The 17312-nt window shown below is 43.1% G+C and overlaps 1 long non-coding RNA gene across 1 annotated transcript; it reads right to left on the bottom strand.

Moving 5' to 3' along the window:
• Positions 1-8897: 8897 nt before the first annotated feature.
• Positions 8898-13516, bottom strand: LOC310763038. Its single transcript, XR_014548412.1, has 2 exons — positions 13373-13516; positions 8898-9010 (listed from the first exon to the last, which is right to left on the bottom strand). It is a non-coding gene; the product is annotated as an uncharacterized lncRNA (long non-coding RNA).
• Positions 13517-17312: the final 3796 nt, after the last annotated feature.

The raw sequence follows: 17312 nt of genomic DNA, 5'->3' as shown, positions 1-17312 counted from the left end.
TTGGCCCTTTCAAATTTTTGGTGGCTTCTCTCTGAGGGTGGGGGTAAATGGAATTTTTTGCAAGTAGAAGGAGACATTTATGTATTTAATGAGAGACAGAAAGTAATTTGAGAGGAGAGTATTTAGCTTTTCTTCACCACCATCCAAAAGACCGGGATGACCCAGTTTGCTTAAGTAACTGAGGAAGCCGGTCGTGCAGTGGCTGAAACCTGCAGCTGCTTTTCATTCAAATGGTTGTTCACAAACAAGCTTGTTTTTCTGAGTTCCATCAACTGTAGTGTCTACCAGCCCATTAGGCTTGGACGTATTTACTGCACTTGGAAACTATGGCAAATTGGACTCATTTAGTTGATGTGCATCTCTGCAATCCTGGGCCCAGTTTTCAGCCTTAAAATGTTTTTTATACACACACACACACAAATAAAACCTCATCACAATCTAGCAAATTCCACCTACAATCGAGAACATTGCAGCTATGCCAAACATCACACATCTTTTGCATCCTCTTTACACGCAAATACCTCAAAGTGCTCTCAATCGTTTAAGGGCATTTCAAAACTTAATGGCTGAATATAGACTCCATTTTTTTAAAAAAAGCTGTGGATTCAGTTCAAAGCATACGTGTATTCGGCTGAAATCCGAGCCATGCTCACTTAGGAGAGAAATGTATCAGGATCGAGACCTGAAACACAAAGGGCATGTCGGATGACGCACCTGTGGGCTGGGCTATACCATTTCAGGATGAAGGTGAGGACTGTATGTTGGAATCCTCCCCAATGTTAAAAATGTAGCTTTACACAGACAAAACTAGCATGTTAGAGGACAAAGAACAGGGAAGCTAAGTGGGGGAGAAATGTTCTGGCGAAAGTAGCAGCTGAGGAGAGGGTTACAGCCCACACACCCTCCTGTATCATTTGTTCTGCTCCAAATTGCTCCCCTCTCAAAACAAAACATAATGCTCTCTATGGAGAGCCCTTTGTCTTGGACTACAACTCTTAGATAGATGACTACAATTGGTCATCTCAGCTAGATGAGGGATGATGGGGGTTGTTGTCCAACAATATCTGAACAGCACCACACTGACTCTTCCAATTACTGAAACTTTGGCAGTTTTGGAAGGCAAAAGATTTTGTAGAAAAGCTTTTGGTCCTAGATGCTACCAAGTAGGTTAGGTTCTTTTTGTTATTTTATTTTATTGAGAAAGTAACAAACATACATAAATAAGAATAAAAATGTGCACCCCACCACCGAGACCATTCCATTGTAACTATCCAACATCCCAAAATTTCAACACCTCTTGCGATGGTTTGACCCCTTTCCGTTTTAACAATACAAATACTACAAACACCTCAAAATCATTTCTCCTGCATATTCCCGGTCTTACTTTAATGGCACATGTCAATTTATCATTAATAGCTGTATCCCATACCTCTTTATACCATTCTTCCACTTTATATTCTGCTTGCCCCTTCCACTTCCTAGCTATCATAATTCGTGCAGTTGTCAATAAATTTGTGAGCGAGTCCCTCATAGCCTGTGAATCTTCCACCCCATCGTAAACTGATAATGCTACCTCTGGACTTTGGGTCAGCTTTAACCCAGTGATTTCTGTTATCTCCTTAAACACCCTTTGCCAGAAAAATTGTACATATTTACACCCCCACCACATGTGAACATAATTCCCGGTTTCCTGGCATCCCCTCCAACATAAAATCAAATATTCCTTGTTTATTTGATTTAATCTGACTGGTGTTAAGTACCATCTCCAAACTAATTTATAAGAAGTGGACTTCTGAAGGCCCATCCAGTTTTCTATTCTGTTTTTATTCTATTGCCTTTGGAAACTCCCCAAACTGATGTCAGGGTTCTGTTGTCTGCATCTGCCCACAGCATGTGTTGTGGTGCCACTACTTGGCATTCATAAGCCTGCCCGTCCCCCTGTTGATTTTTTGGGGGGCCTGGCGCTCTTGGTAGGACCAAGCAGGTGGATCTAGACACCTCTTTAATTACCGTATTTTTCACTCCATAAGACACACTTTTTTCCTCTTAAAAACTAAAGGGAAATGCCTGTGCGTCTTATGGAGCGAATGTCTGCTCCTCCTCGAGCTGCTCTTTGGGGCTGGGGGGGGGGGGCAGGGTTCCCTCGACAGCCGCACAAGCTCCTTTTTGGGGCAGGGGACCCGGGCTTCCCCCCGCCAGCCCCACAAGCTCTGGGAGCTGCTCTTTGGGGCCTGGGGGGGGAACCCGGGCTTCCCCTGCCAGCCCCGACAAGTTCCTTAGCAGCTCTGGGGTAGCCCGCAAAGCCTCTGCAGGGCAGTGGGGAGCCTTCATCCTGCTGCCCTGCGGAGGCTTCGCACAGCTATCCCTCTTGAAAGGGAGCGCTAAGCAGAACTTGGGATGCATACAGGCTCTGCTCAGCGCTCCCTTCAAATAATATTTTTTTCCTTGAATTCCCCCTCTAAAAACTAAGTGCGCCTTATGGAGTGGTCAGGTGCGCCTTATGGAGTGAAAAATACAGTAACTGCAGTGTCTGGACCTTGTATTGTGGGAAATTAAAGGGGTGCCGCCATACTGAGGAACGCCAATGGTGCTCACTGACAGAGGAAGGGGCCTGCAAGAATCTCTCTTAGAAATTCTAAAATATATAACATGACTGTGATGAGTGAGAATCGTTCAGCGAGAAAGTAAAACCACCAGGCTCTGTTATTTCTGTCAATGTTTCCACAGCATTCCTCCAGCTTTTCCTTTTTTAGAAAAAGTTATTTCTCCTGTTGTGGTTTCATCAAATTTGCACACACAGGAGACCAGGGAGGGCACGAATTGTTGTTAGATTACCCTAAAAGGCCATGCTGGAAAGCTGGAGGGTTAGGTTGCAAAGGAAAGCCAGCAGAATGCTGACATGCTGCTTTCAGAGCAGCTTGCTATTAACAAAGCAAAGCCCACCATTTCAATGGTCCTCTCGTTAGCACGGTGTTCGCCTGCCGTCATGTGCTAAAAGTGCTTTTGATGATAAATTTGCTCTGCTGGCCTAAGCAGATTTTGGTCTCAGAGGTACACTTTCCATCATTGATGAAATTGAAATTCGATGCAGTCGGCATTGTATAGGGGGGAAGGGCTCTGAGAGGCAAAACTACTCACCCAAAGAGAGATTGCAAACAGAGAGCCTCTGTTTGCAAAGTGTCTCCTAAACATGTTTCGGTGGTTTCAAAGCTATTTATTAAAGGGACACTTTATTAAAGTGGCAGCGATTAAGTGCACCATTTGGGACAGGGTTATATCAATATGTATTACCAATTAATTGAAGGCTGGGGTATTGCCCATCTTACACCAACTGAGCAGAAATAAGGAGGAACAGGAAGTTTCGACTGGCTGGACCAAACATTCCCTCGCATGTGTTCTCTATCATTACAAGGAATGTTGTACTTGACTGCCTCTCATGGATCACATCCCACAGCAGCTAGGGCAGATGAAGGTGTCCCACTCTGCTGCTGCATATGCACCAAGGTGTTTCTTCTCTCTGAGTTTTTCCCAGCAGTTATTCCTCCTCTGGTCACTGTTATGGATACATGACCTGCCTGTCTGTCTTTGGGTACTGCAAGGGCAGGGTTGATGTCGCCAGGCTTCACATCATGTTTGCAGACATCTTTGTAACGCAGAGTTGGTCTGTCAAGAGGTCTGGTGCCTGAAGCCAGCTACCTGCTGAGCACATCCTTGGGGATCCTTCCATTCTGTGGACATGACCAAGCCAGTGTAGATGTCGCTGAGACAGGACTGCAAACATGCTGGGAATGTGGGGTCGGGAGAGCACATCTTTCTTGGAGATTCTGTCCTGCCAAAATTCGTCCTGATGCAGCGCAGGTGGAAGGCAAAATCAAATTTAACCTGAATTTGCCAGTATGATTGAATCCCACCTGAAAATAGTCATAGTCCAGAATTGACCTTGGCTCTTATTCTTTGCATGCATCAGTTCTGCATCTCAGCAAGCAAAGGTTACACACCACTATAAGTGAATTTCCTTCTTCTTAAGGTGGGGGAGCTGAAGGGGTCCTAAGATCATTGGACTGAGAAAATATGTAATATTCCCTTGTCTTCTTTGTGCTTCTCTCAAAGCTTCACCTTCTCTGATCTATATTGAACTGAATATTTCTGAATCAATCCTACCCAAGGTTGTAGACTTAATTAATGAGCTGTTCTAGTGCAGTTTTATATTTCTTATTTTGTTGCTCTTTTTTGTTTTAGTTGTTATCTGTCTGCTGAAAATGTCAGTCTACATGAAAATTAATCAGTATTGTAGTGTGCATTTATCCTAATATACGTATTTTTGTATGTTGTCTTGTCCAGTATACAATTTTTGCTTGCTTCTTTTCCAATTTCCTTCCTTCCTTCCTTCCTTCCTTCCTTCCTTCCACTTTTCACATGGAGAAATCTGTCCCAAAGCAACTTACAGCATGATTTCTGTTATTTTCATGTATGTAAGCCACTTGTTCTACACTTTCCTCATGTATACACATGAGGTACACATTGTTTTGGTTGGAAAAGTGTACCACAAAATTCAGAGGAGTGCAAATTCCAAAAGGTGCCTGCATTTTAGTTTGCACGTTCTTTCAGGAATTAACAATCAGATAGGTTTGCATTAAAATCAGAATTAAATATTCACTCTGTTCCCTTGTGGGCATGCTTTTCATGTTAAGGCTAGGGAAACCCCTGCCTGAAACACTGAAGAGCTGTTGCCAGTCAGAAAAAAGCAACAACCTGAATTGAACTAGATGGAGAAATGATCTGCCTTGCTTTAAGGTCACTTCCTATGTTCCTCCTAGAGTAGAATAAAAACGTAACATGATCGATGGTTTAGGCATAAATCAGTCTCTTTCAAAATGCCTGGAAGGTGCATTTGAGCAATATTTTTGACAGGTGGGTCACATGTCAAGTCCAAACCATAAAAAGTAACACTCTTTAAACTTTTAAAGTGGAGAGAACGAATGCGATTGACAGGGCAGAGGTGAAGACCCATAGCGTACCCTATGGTCAAATAAAGAAGACACAAATACGGAGGGCCGGGAGGAAGGCTCCCCATCATTTAGGTAAGTCATAAATTTGGCCTGCGGCAAACAGATTAGTGAATCAGGAGTGAGGCCTATTCTTGCGTTCTCCATCTATGAATTCCTTTTACCCTCTTCAGTCTAGGGCTCAGGTCAGCACTGCTGATAGATTAGATAGATGATAGATAGATAGATAGATAGATAGATATGTAGATAGACAATAAATCTCACAATCTTGACCCAGCATAACCTTGGGCTCCTGCCAAGATTATGTTTGCCACAGATAGGCAGGCACATTCATTTATTGATTGGTGCCACTGTTCTCATAGGGAGCTGGCAGGGAACGAAGAGCTGCATTTCCTGTTTTCCAAGTGATAATTGCTATTCTCTTATTATGCATGCTTGAGAGCTGATTTATAATGCACACAGTGCTTGCTAAGGTTGCTTCAATGAGGAGTGGATAAAAATCCTATCTTTTACAAGCCTTCTGGGAAGAGCTAATTCAGCCAGGTTGTTCATGATTTACGATCCCTTATCCTAATTGGCTTTTCTGACGAGTCTGGTGTTAAGATACCATTAGGCAGGTACACACAAAAAGTGTGTGTGTGTGTGTGTGTGTGTGTGTGTGTGTGTGTGTGTGTGTGAAAAGGAGAAGAGGGAGTGAGAAGACAACGAACAAAAAATAACTGTTTACCGTGGTGAGGTTTGCATGACTTTGCAATTTGCGGAAGCAGCCTATCAATATCAGAAAGCCCTCCTGGATCAGACTGAATCCAGTATTCTTTCATCTTCAGAAAGTGTCTCTCCTCATCTGAACCCACCCCAATGTCCCTCAGTTCAGTACCTTAGAACATCTGCGGCAAAGAGTAGGGTTTTCTCCATGTTTATCCCAATGTTGTGAATCAACTTCCCCCAGTACACACCTGTCTACTCCTCCCTCTAAAATGTTTTTTTATTATATATTTTTTATTCAGTTTTACAATATACATTTGAATTCAAACAACAATCATAAACATGATACAGGATCCCCGAATCCTTAGACTTCCCTCCACCCCTCCATTGGTTCCATTGTCAATCTTTTTATACTGCATCATATAATTTCTCTATTTTTCTAAAAAAAAGTCATATTTACCTTAGTTTTTACTACATTACAAGTGTTACTATAATCCTGCCAAAGTTTTTAGCTGTTTACAGTGTTCTCTTAAATAACTTATATTTTTTCCCATTCCTTATTAAAGTTTCTACCTTTTTGGTTTCTAGTTTTCCCAGTCATTTTTGCCATTTCAGCATAGTCCATCATCTTTACCAACCAAAATATATTTAAAAAATTGTCCAGTAGCACCTTAGGGACCAACTAAGTTTGTTCTGGGTATAAGCTTTTGTGTGCATGCACACTTCTTCAGATACACTGAAACAGAAGCCACCAGACCCTTATATATAGTGGGAGGGTGGGGTGGAGTTTTTCTCAGGAGGGTAGTAGGAGATGGGTGGTTGACTCAACGGGTATGGTAAACCTGTTGACGACTGTTAACGACTGCAATTAGTCCTACAGGAAAAAGCAAGGATTAGTATGCAGATGATTAATAATAATAATAATAATAATAATAATAATAATAATTTTTATTTATACCCCGCCCTCCCCAGCCAAGGCCAGGCTCAGAGTGGCTTACAAGCAATAATATGTAATAATTAGCATATGTAATGAGACAGGAATTCGTCTCTGGTTGGGAGTTTATCTTATTTCCATCTCTGGGCCACTAGTATCCAGGCTGCTATCATCGCATACATGAATAATCTTTTCTGCTCCTTTGGTTTTTCTGCATCCAGAATTCCTAGTAGAAAATCTTCTGTGTTTTTCCCCTACAAATGTTATTTTAAACATTTTTTTCAACTCATTATATATCATTTCCCAGAGTGCTTTTTTTATTTTGCACATCCACCACATATGGTAGAAAGTGCCTTCCTTCTCCTTACACTTCCAACATACATTTGAAGCAGTTCTATACATTTTTGCTAATTTTGTAGGTGTTAAATCTCAACGATACATCATTTTCATATAATTTTCCTTCGGCGCGCAGCATGCTGTAAATTTTAAGGCTCCCTCCGAAACTTGATGTATTTTTGTAGGGCCCATTTGTCTATATAGGGCGATAATGTCAAAATTACTTTAACTGACATCTCCAGATGTATTTATCAAGTGGGATGAGGCCAAGCCCCAGAGAGGAGCTGCCAGCCATTGAAGTCATGCTACCTCCACATTTGGCTCCTCCCGGTATCCTGGTGTCATGCACATGTCATTAGCATCCCACTCTTCTGCGCAAGTTGGCGCTTCTGCCCCCAGAGGTTGCTGAACTCCAACTCCCATGATCCCTGTCCATTGGCCGTACTTGCCGGGGCTGATGGGAAACGAAGTTCAACAGTATGTAGAGGGCTTCGGGTTCCACATTTCCGGTTCAGAAGAAGCAGAAAGGCGTATAATTGCCTCCTTTCCTCTACACCCTAAAGGCAGCTTTTGAGTTGGCCACAGAAAGCCCTTTATTTCCTCCTCTGCAGAGTGTGGTGGTTGCTCAGGAGAACAGGAGAAAGGGAAGGAATTAGAAACCGGAAGCAACAACACAAATCTCCCCCCTACCCTACCCTACCCCACCCCCTTTGCCTGACAAAATGGCCTCCGTGATGATGAGGAGTGAGGGGAAAGCAGAGGGGTGTTCAGGGACAGCCTCAGATTATCCACCCTTCCTGTTCCCCATCCTTTGTCCACTAATTCAGGAATTGATTCAGGGCATGGTGAACAGTCCCTGGGTTGGCCCAGGGTGGGTTTCAGTTTGGGGTACCATTAAAGGCAACTACTGTAATAGTAAATTATTTGGTTTATCGTTACGTTTTTTCATTTGGGTACTTCTTGGATTTTCTTCTTCAGACACCTACATGTCTTCTGCCAGCTCTCCACCCCTGCTTTTCCAGCACGATGGGTCTTTAATTAACCATCATTATAATAAATGTACACACACACCCATCAGGATAGCAACATTCTGAAGTGAAAGCAGGTGTGTGTGACGTTTGTTCCTAGAATTCCTCAGTTGCTTACATCCTGATTTGTCTTTATTATTATTATTATTTTACAAAATCCATTATGGTTTTATAGAAAGGGTAAGTTTACGCTCAATATATTTCCCACTGCAGAAAGCAACTGATTTATCATATAGAATGAAGCACCCTCATGATACCATCTGCTTGAGGTTGTAGAGTAATTGTTTTTGAATGTGTCTGAGTTGTGCAGTTTTGTGAATAGTGTGTTTGCTGTTTGTAAATTACAGGTCACCTTGAAGAGCAATTGCTTAGCCGTAGCAGCTTTGCAACCTCAGTTACAGGCTAGAAATTTAGGCCTAGACTATCGATACTCTTAAGTGATGCCCTAGGCATCCCTTCTTTATCTCTCAAATGAGGGTGCGGAGTCTACCTGCTTCCAAATCTTTGTTGCATTCGTTGTACGTAGTAAACCTGGATAACTAGTCCTGTAAACTGCCGGTTGCATGCCAACTCTCAAATGCTGTCATATACGAGGTACCGGTGGTTTTTAAACCTTTCACTTTGCAACCTGAAGGGTATCACTGGAGAATATTTGACCTGAACATCTGCAAAGGAGAAGAATTTTAGAAGCAAATTGTCTCTTTCATCTCTGCTAAGTACCAATCCTTTATTTCTTGTTCAATCAAAATACCTTCCAGCATTATAATTGGCCTTGTGACCTTTTAGTGCTTCTTTTAAGAATACATTCTCTTCCTCTCTGGTGATAAACAGATTATCAGAGGGTTAAAAGCAAAACAGGCAGTGACTCTGAAGTAAATGCACTATAGGAGGGCAAGCATGGGAGACTTTAATTGGATAGCAAGTGAACAGAAATATGGAGCCTGAGCTGGATATTTTTGCCGAGGGTATTTTGGATGAAAGCCTTTGGCAAACGCATGGATCTGTGGGAAAGAGAGAGAGAGCTTTATTTCTCCCATCTCCCGTCTTTGATGCCCCCTATCATTAGTTCCTTAAGGAACCAAGGCAGGTGGGCCTGACACAGTTTGAACTGAACTGATTATGCTGAAGTAATTGCGCTTGGATTTTGTGTAATGCAATTAGCATCTGCTTAAAGATTTTCTCTCTCCTCGCTGCATCCCGAGGAGGGTCCAAAATGGCAACTGCAGAAACACTCCCCGCTCCAGAGAAGTCATCCTAATTGTAACAACTGTTTTGGAACAGAGCTCCCGTTGCTTTTCTTAAGCGTTTTGAGAACACCTGAAGGCACCTAGCTGACTCAAATGTTACCTTTGAAGCCCAAGAACGGCTTCCCTGCGGTCCCGTTCCTCATCCAAAATGCATGCTTGCAAGTGATGGGGGCACTGTCCAAAATGAACAAGATCAGAGACTGGATCTCATTGACCTGTCACTAATCTATTTAGAAGTGGATGTAGGTATAACCAGTGCTTTTTTTCTAGGGGTACGCAGGGGTACGCATACCCCTAAACATGTTGTGAATCTCTGTACTTTTGTCCATTTACTGTATTTCTTTTCCCCAATTTGAACTATAAAATGGTGATTTTCTTGAGTCAAAATGAGAGTACCCCTAAACATTTTTTTAAAGAAAAAATGCATTGGGTATAACACAAAAGGGGGGGTCCATACATTGATGGCGTGTGTGATCCACGCCCTGCAAAAATGTTGAAGATAGTCTTAAATTCTTGCTTAATAACATTCACCATGTGTGGCCCTGGGTGAGTTGCTATCTTTCTGCAGTAGTGTTCCCATCTAGAAAATGGAAAGCATTTGACAAGAGAAGGTTCAGAGAATTCAGAGAAGGTTATAATGTGGTCTTGGTGTGGTATGAGTCCCTCCCCTCCACCACACACAGTGCCTGCCCTCAACAGGAGCCATGGCTGGCTCACCCATGAGGCAAGGGGAAGCGGCAGATTTGGCCTTCACAGAAAACATTGCCTGCTGCCCCCACTGCTGCCACAATGGCAGTGATGGCTGTGGCACACTCCTTGGAGGCTGGGCCTGCTGCCTTCTTGGTGGCAACCCCCAATGCTTCTTCTATGGTGGCCTCTCGGTGAAGAGGAGATGCTGCTGGTCTTCTCCCACCCCTTGGGGGAAAATGGTGGGGTCTGCCCTCTGGGGTCTCCTGAGCTCTGGACTTGCCTGGTGTGATTCAGAGTGGGGCCCCTCCCCCCCCCACACACAACCAGCTTTGATTCTCACTTCAACCACCATCATCAATTCATCAATATACCACCCTTTATCCAGAGATCTCAGGGTGGTTCACAAGAGAAAAATGCAGGATAAAAGCACAAAATTGAAAGTTAAAACAAAAACAAAACAAAACAATAACCACCACCACCCCAGTCTGTAGAAGCTTATGCCACAAACAAATTGTGAACCCGATTTGCTGGGCTTTGCCATAGTGCAGACTTAACATGGCTACACCTCTGAAAGCTATACAACTAGAATGGGGAACTTGTGTTGGACTCCAACTCCCATCAGCCCTCAGCCAGCATAGCCAACGGTCATGGATGATGGGAGTTGTAGTCCAGCAACACTTAGAAAGGCACACAGGCTCCCTCGTCCTTGCTAGACAGTTTGGCTCAGGCAGCATGGTAAAGCAGGTCAAAGCGCCGTCAGATAAGGTGGATTGGATTTCCCTCTCATTCCCTTTTGCTCCCGCCCCTTGTTCCTGATGTAGATATATATTCCCGGTAGATCTCCGCTCACCCCTTTATCCGTAGCAGGGGTGTGCCATTGGGTGGTTTGCCTCAGGTGGCAGAATGTCTTGGGCCAGCCCTGTCATGAGCACATGCAACAGCACCAACGTTGTGGGCTCTCCCTGCCTCAAAAACAAACAAGACACAAACACACACACACAAAAGGAACCCCCTAAAATGAAGATAACATGAAACAGGCTTCCATGTGATCAGGTGGTAAGGCACTAGAGGCTCACACTGCTTCTTCATGATATTGCACTGCTGTCTGTGATGATGGAGGAGACAAGGAAGTGTTCCTGCTGGTAGCTGTAAAGTTAACAGGTGAGATACTGAAAAAATAAAACATGATTTGGAAAATGGTTCACTGCCACTCATCTGACCGCTGGTAGGAATAGTGTGACAAAGTGTGTTCTGCTTCCTGGAGAGCATGTGTTGCGGTGGGGTCTGGCACGCCAACCCCTTGTTGCTGGGCGGGATTGTTTGGATAGCCATTAGCAAGGATTTGGTAGTTTCCTCTTACTAGGGAAATTTTGATGTTGCCAATTAAGGGGAAGGTTTTAAATGTAAGATACGCAGCACTGACCGTTCTCTTTGCTGCGTGCGTCGGAACACCCGCCCACCCTCCCTAGGTATTGGTCTTTGCGTTGACCTTGCTATGCCTGTCATGGGGTTGTCTGCTTTTGGCGGAGGGGCCTGGTAGGAATTTTGTCCAGTTGGCTGATTGGCTGGTGCCATTTGGTTTCTGCCTACTGCGTAGCAAATCATCACAACTTGTAAGGTTGCGGTTAGGCATTGGTTAAAAAATTGGTTGGTGGAGGGGTATGGATTGGCGGTGCCTGCCCCTCCAATGCTGCTGCTGCAAGGGAATTCTGTTAAAGGAATCTAGGGGCTTGCCATCCATTCGTCCAAATCCCTGGTTGGGGCTTGGGCCGCGCAAGCCCCTGGGAGCATGCGGGGAGAAGCTGAGGGTCTGTGTCGCAGCTCCATGCTCTCCCCAATATTGCTTTCCCCGACTGGCTTTTGCTGGAATCCGGAAGTCAGTCCTGTCCCGTTGGCGGTGACAGATAGTCGGAACCAATGCATAAGCAACCACTCACTTTTATGTATTTTAATAAAGTTGTGGCCAAAATTATGCCAAAAACCTTAAACAAAAATTATGTGTGAATTGTGATTTATTTGGGGGTGGCTTGTGGGACCTCGACACGCAACACCTGATTGTTGAGATTGTCAAAACCCATGTCGCCATAATTTTTCTTTGTCCCTCCCCTTCTTATAAATTGTTGTATGCAGGGTCCCTCTACACCAGCCCATCACTGCAATATATCAGTGAAATAGGGGTGGTTGGTTTTGCTACCCAAGCGTCTGAGTCCCCTAAGTTCATGATCGGCCAGAGATGGATGGACAGACGCAGGATGCAGTGAAAGCAAGGCAGATATTTATTTTTCTGTTGCAATAGAGTTCCCCCACAAAAGAGACCCAGAACCAAGAAGAAGCATCTCTTTTAAGGGTTTGCATTTTGGCATGGAGAAGAAAGACACCCTCTCTACAGTCGGAAATTGCACCACATATAAGGTGGGGCTACTGTGGCTGAGGCAGGCCAAGGTGTGATAGTCCTGAGGATTTAGCAAGTTTCACATCATTCCAGACACAGTTTACACAGAACATTAGCATTTGATGAGACAATCAGGATGTCCATCAGACATCCCTCAATGCAGAGCACCTGGGCAAACAATGACAATTAATGCAAAGGAGGTTCAAATATATAGGAGAGGAATCCCTTCAGGAACTTCCCTGATTTCTGACTTCCTGTGTGTTCTCAAGCAAGGGGGATTAAGGAGGCAGAGGAAATATTTAGAGTCTTTAGGAGACCCAAGATGGCTTTTCAATTGCTTTCCTGTACTATTTTAGACACATGATTTATATACTTATGTATGTGTGTTTACCTTGTGCAATTATCAACATTTACTCTATATTTGAGACCTTAGAATTCCTATAACATCTGTGAAGCAAGAGGATCTCTGTTGGCTCAAAGAGATAAATAAAGGCCAGTCTGAGGCTCTTTCCATTTCCCAAGAAAAGTGAAGGAAATGTTTCGGCTGATTAGTGATTCCGTTCAGTCAAATGCATTTTAGTGTGCGGCTTGAAGTCAAGGTATGGCAGCTTCGGATGAAAGCATCTCTCCTAATCAGCATGGACACCTCTCTTATTCTTTTCATGTCCTTGTTCTTGATATCGTCTTGCCGGTTTCCAAATAACCTTCCCACTTCACAGGCTCCCTGCAGGGGATCCCGACTGTTTTGTCGCCTGTCACTTTCGATCATTAGTTTTTGAGAAAGCTTGGATCCTTGATACTCTTGGAGAATCCCTCTGTATGTTTGACCTAAAGTTCCACCACAAAGCGCCAACAAACTGATTACACATCTTAATTGATCCAGGCGACAAGCCTGTATTCACTTACCTGGGAAGAAATCCAATTGAACTCAGTGGGGCTTAATTCTAAATGGACATGTCTAGGATTGCAGTATGAAAAAAACCCCAACAACCCCCAAAACATTTGGAAAACTGAATCCTCCTAGGAAGTCCTACCTGCATGGCTGAATGAGTATCCTTGAATCCTGTTGGCAAAGTACATTAGGATCCCACAGGATTCCCCTTTCTGTTTTCTGCAGCTTCAGCTTACTTCGTTTGCCTTTCTTTTTTCTGAATTTCATTTGTATTTCTGCACACATTGGATTATGCAGCGGGGGGGGGGATGGAAGAAGCAAATATTAACAATATGAATATTCCCCATTGAAATTTTCCACATAAAATTCAGAGTTGAATTTTGAAAGGTAATGTTTTCATTTAAAATTTAGTATTCAGGGCACATGGGCACCTCTTGAATATTTTGATTTGGGGAAAGTCCGAAAACGAAAACTCAAAAGCTCTCAGCTGACAAATGTTAACTATTAAATATTAACTTGCAGGCTGTCAGCTCTCAAATCTAACAATGTTCACCACCTAGCCGCTCCAATGAAACATTTAACACGATTGCATGCTGCAAGTAGATCCCGTATTCTAAGGTGGACCAAATGTCCCTTAGAGCACCTGCCATTTGCATGCTGTGGTGAACCATCAAATAGATAAATACCCTGACCATTGCTTCCAAAACCACCTTCCCTGTGCAATAATCCCTTTTTTTAAATAAGAGGCTATCTGTGTGAACTGGGTATCTCCTTTATCAGTATCATTAAGGAAGAATAGGCAACCTCTAAATTATGGACCACTTAGATCAGAGAGAGAGAGCTTCTATCGCCTTTGATCAAAACAATCTCTTCTCCCTTATCAGACTATCGTCTATGTCCTGATGCTGGAGGTTTGGTGGATGGGACAAAGGTAAGGGTCTTCTCTGTGATCCCATCTAAATAGTGGCACTCTTTATCCCATCACAGCAGATGTTTCTGCTTAGGGAGGCTTTACCAGTGCCAATGTTTTGTCCAATGCCTTTGCTTTATCTACTGCACCTATGACTGTTTTTATTAGAGACAGTGTTGTTCAGTGGTTAGCATGGCAGACTAGACCCTGGGAGACCAGGGTTCTAATTCCCACTCAGCTATGATGCTCACTGGGACGCGGGTGGCGCTGTGGGTAAAACCTCAGTGCCTAGGACTTGCCGATCGCATGGTTGGCAGTTCGAATCCCCGTGGTGGGGTGCGCTCCTGTCGTTCGGTCCCAGCTCCTGCCCACCTAGCAGTTCGAAAGCACCCCTAAGTGCTTATAGCGGGAAGGTAAACAGCGTTCCGTGTGCTGCGCTGGCTCGCCAGATGCAGCTTGTCACGCTGGCCACGTGACCCGGAAGTGTCTGCGGACAGCGCTGGCTCCCGGCCTATAGAGTGAGATGAGCGCACAACCCTAGAGTCTGTCAAGACTGGCCCGTACGGGCAGGGGTACCTTTACCTTTACCTTTTATGATGCTCACTGCCTCTCAGCCTAATCTACTTCACAGGGTTGTTGTTGGGGATTAAATGAGGAGACAAAGAAGGGTGTATGTCCCCTTGAGCTCCTTGGAGAAAAATGTGTGAGTGAAATGCAATAAATAATAATTAAAACAAAGATTATTTTGCTTTTGTTATATTATTATTATATTATTTGTGGAATAATTTTAAAAATTATTTTTAATGGTGTGTAAGCTTTAGAAGTGTGTGACATACATCTTCATATAAATAAAAACCAGTTTTGCACACCCATTGCCATGTACTGTCATGGCAAAGTACTTTATACCATTGCATGCCATCAACCACCAAATATTGAAATCAAATATAGTTGGGTGTCAAATGCCAGTATCCAATATTGAATGAATATTCTGTGAATATGCAGAGAATATCTGGGGAACGTTTGAATTTGATAATGAATCCCGCATTTCGGATATTCATCTCAGCCATAGAACTTAACAGCTTTGGATCAGGCCATTTATTACAATCTATAAATAGGGCCTTTTGCATATTTCATGCAGCTTAATTACATTGCAGCACCTTGAGGTTTTGACTCCACCTATAGCTTTTAATTTGAGGTGGCACATATCTCACGAGGATTTAAAGGTGACCACGAAGACACAGCAACTGTCACTTTAAAAACCCATTTCATTTTGTATTTTAGGGGAGACTTTTCATTACATCGAAAGGGCTAGCAGCTTGCCCATGTGACCCTCCCATAGCAGAGGTTCCATGTTGTCTGCCTGAGATGTATTAGATAGTTAACAGTAAAGGTCACTCAGCACTTATTAACATTAGAATCTCATTTAGGTTCCTTGGACCCTACGGGCATTTTAAGTATTCACAATGCAGTGGCCTCATACTACAATGGCGAGTGCCTTTAGAAACTGGCGGTATTGCATTGCTCTCCCTGAAAGATAATAATAGCTCGGAAAGGTTGCACACTCTTCATCGTGCATGTAGATCAACTCTGATGCTATTGGCACTGCAGTTAAGTTTTATCCATATTTCTTCTCCTACTAAATTATCTGGGCTTTCCAGTGAGCTGGGGGAAGATGTGGCATATGCTGTTCTGTATAGAAATGTTGGTTTAACTCTTGTCCAATATGCATTCATTTTTGTCAAGTGTTTGGCCTGTTAAAGATGAAGGTTAAATTCAAACTGATGGCTAATTGCCATATCCATGCCCCCTCATTTGATGACTTGCATATAGTATCTCAGAAAGAGCGTCATATCACGACAAACACAATGGCAAGTCAAATCACTTGGATTGTATTTAGCCATTGTATTTACAGTGAGAAACCAAGCCCACCTAATGACGGAACGAAATAGGATTATTTAATCGCTACTCAGAGAGAGAGAGAGAGAGAGAGAGAGAGAGAGAGAGATAAACTATAAGTTAACAGCCGCCTCATTCAAAACATTCACCTGCTTTGTCTGTGACTATGGACCACTCTGTACATTCCTCTTCAAATCCATCAGAAACCACCAAACCAAACTACAACTTCCAGGAGGCAATGCAACAATCTGTGTGCACATGACACCATTAATATGTGTGCCCTAAACTAGTGAGCCAGGACAGAATGATCAGAATACAAATATTTTCCAAACACAACAGCAGCAAGAATACTTATTGCAAAGTATTGGAAGACACAAGATTTACCCACCCTGGAAGAGTGGCAGATGAAGGTGATGGACTATATGGAACGGGCGGAAATGACTGGCAGAATCCGAGACCAGGGAGAAGAGCTGGTGGAAGAAGATTGGAAGAAATTTAAAGACTATTTGCAGAAATATTGTAAAATTAACGAATGCTAAAATGATGCTGGATTGAAATTAAGTGGCATTAGCAACAAGGTTAATAAGAATAAGCAAAAATGGATTGATAATGGATGAAAAAATATAGTTATAATATGTTAAGATATAGAGTTAAGATAAAGGAAAGAGGGTAAGGATTTGCTGAACTGACTATGTGAACGGGAATACAAAAAAGGGAGGTGTGAGGAGGTCAAGGAAACAAGCAAACAAGCTTAAAGATATGAAAAAAAAATGGATTTGTTTTTAACTTTTTCTACTTATTTCTTTTTTGTATTTTGTATTTTTTTATGTATTTTTGCATTTTTTGCATTTTTTTCTTTTTTTTCCTTGTCTTCTTTTTATTCTGTTAATTTTTGCTTTTTGTAAAATCCTAATAAATATCTTATAAAAAACAACAACAAATATTTTCTAAACACTCACTAAGAAAAGGTAAAGATAAAGGACCCCTGGGTGGTTAAGTCCAGTCAAAGGTGACTGTGGGGTATGGCGCTCATCTCACTGAGGGAGCCGGCGTTTGTCCACAGACAGCTTTCCAGGTCATGTAGCCAGTATGACATAACTGCTTCTGGCACAATGGAACACCATGACGGAAGCCAGAGCAGATTCAAACCGCCGACCTTCTGATCGACAAGCCCAAGTGGCTCAGTGGTTTGGACCACAGCGCCACCCGTGTTGAGATGGACACCGGAACCCCATAGTCGCCTTTGACTGGACTTGACCATCCAGGGGTCCTTTAC

Source organism: Podarcis filfolensis (genome assembly GCF_964270895.1).
Source record: "Podarcis filfolensis genome assembly, chromosome: 5".
In the NCBI taxonomy this organism is placed as follows: Eukaryota; Metazoa; Chordata; class Lepidosauria; order Squamata; family Lacertidae; genus Podarcis; species Podarcis filfolensis.
The sequence above is the reverse complement of the archived record's forward strand: the minus strand, read 5'-3'. Positions and strand labels throughout refer to the sequence as shown.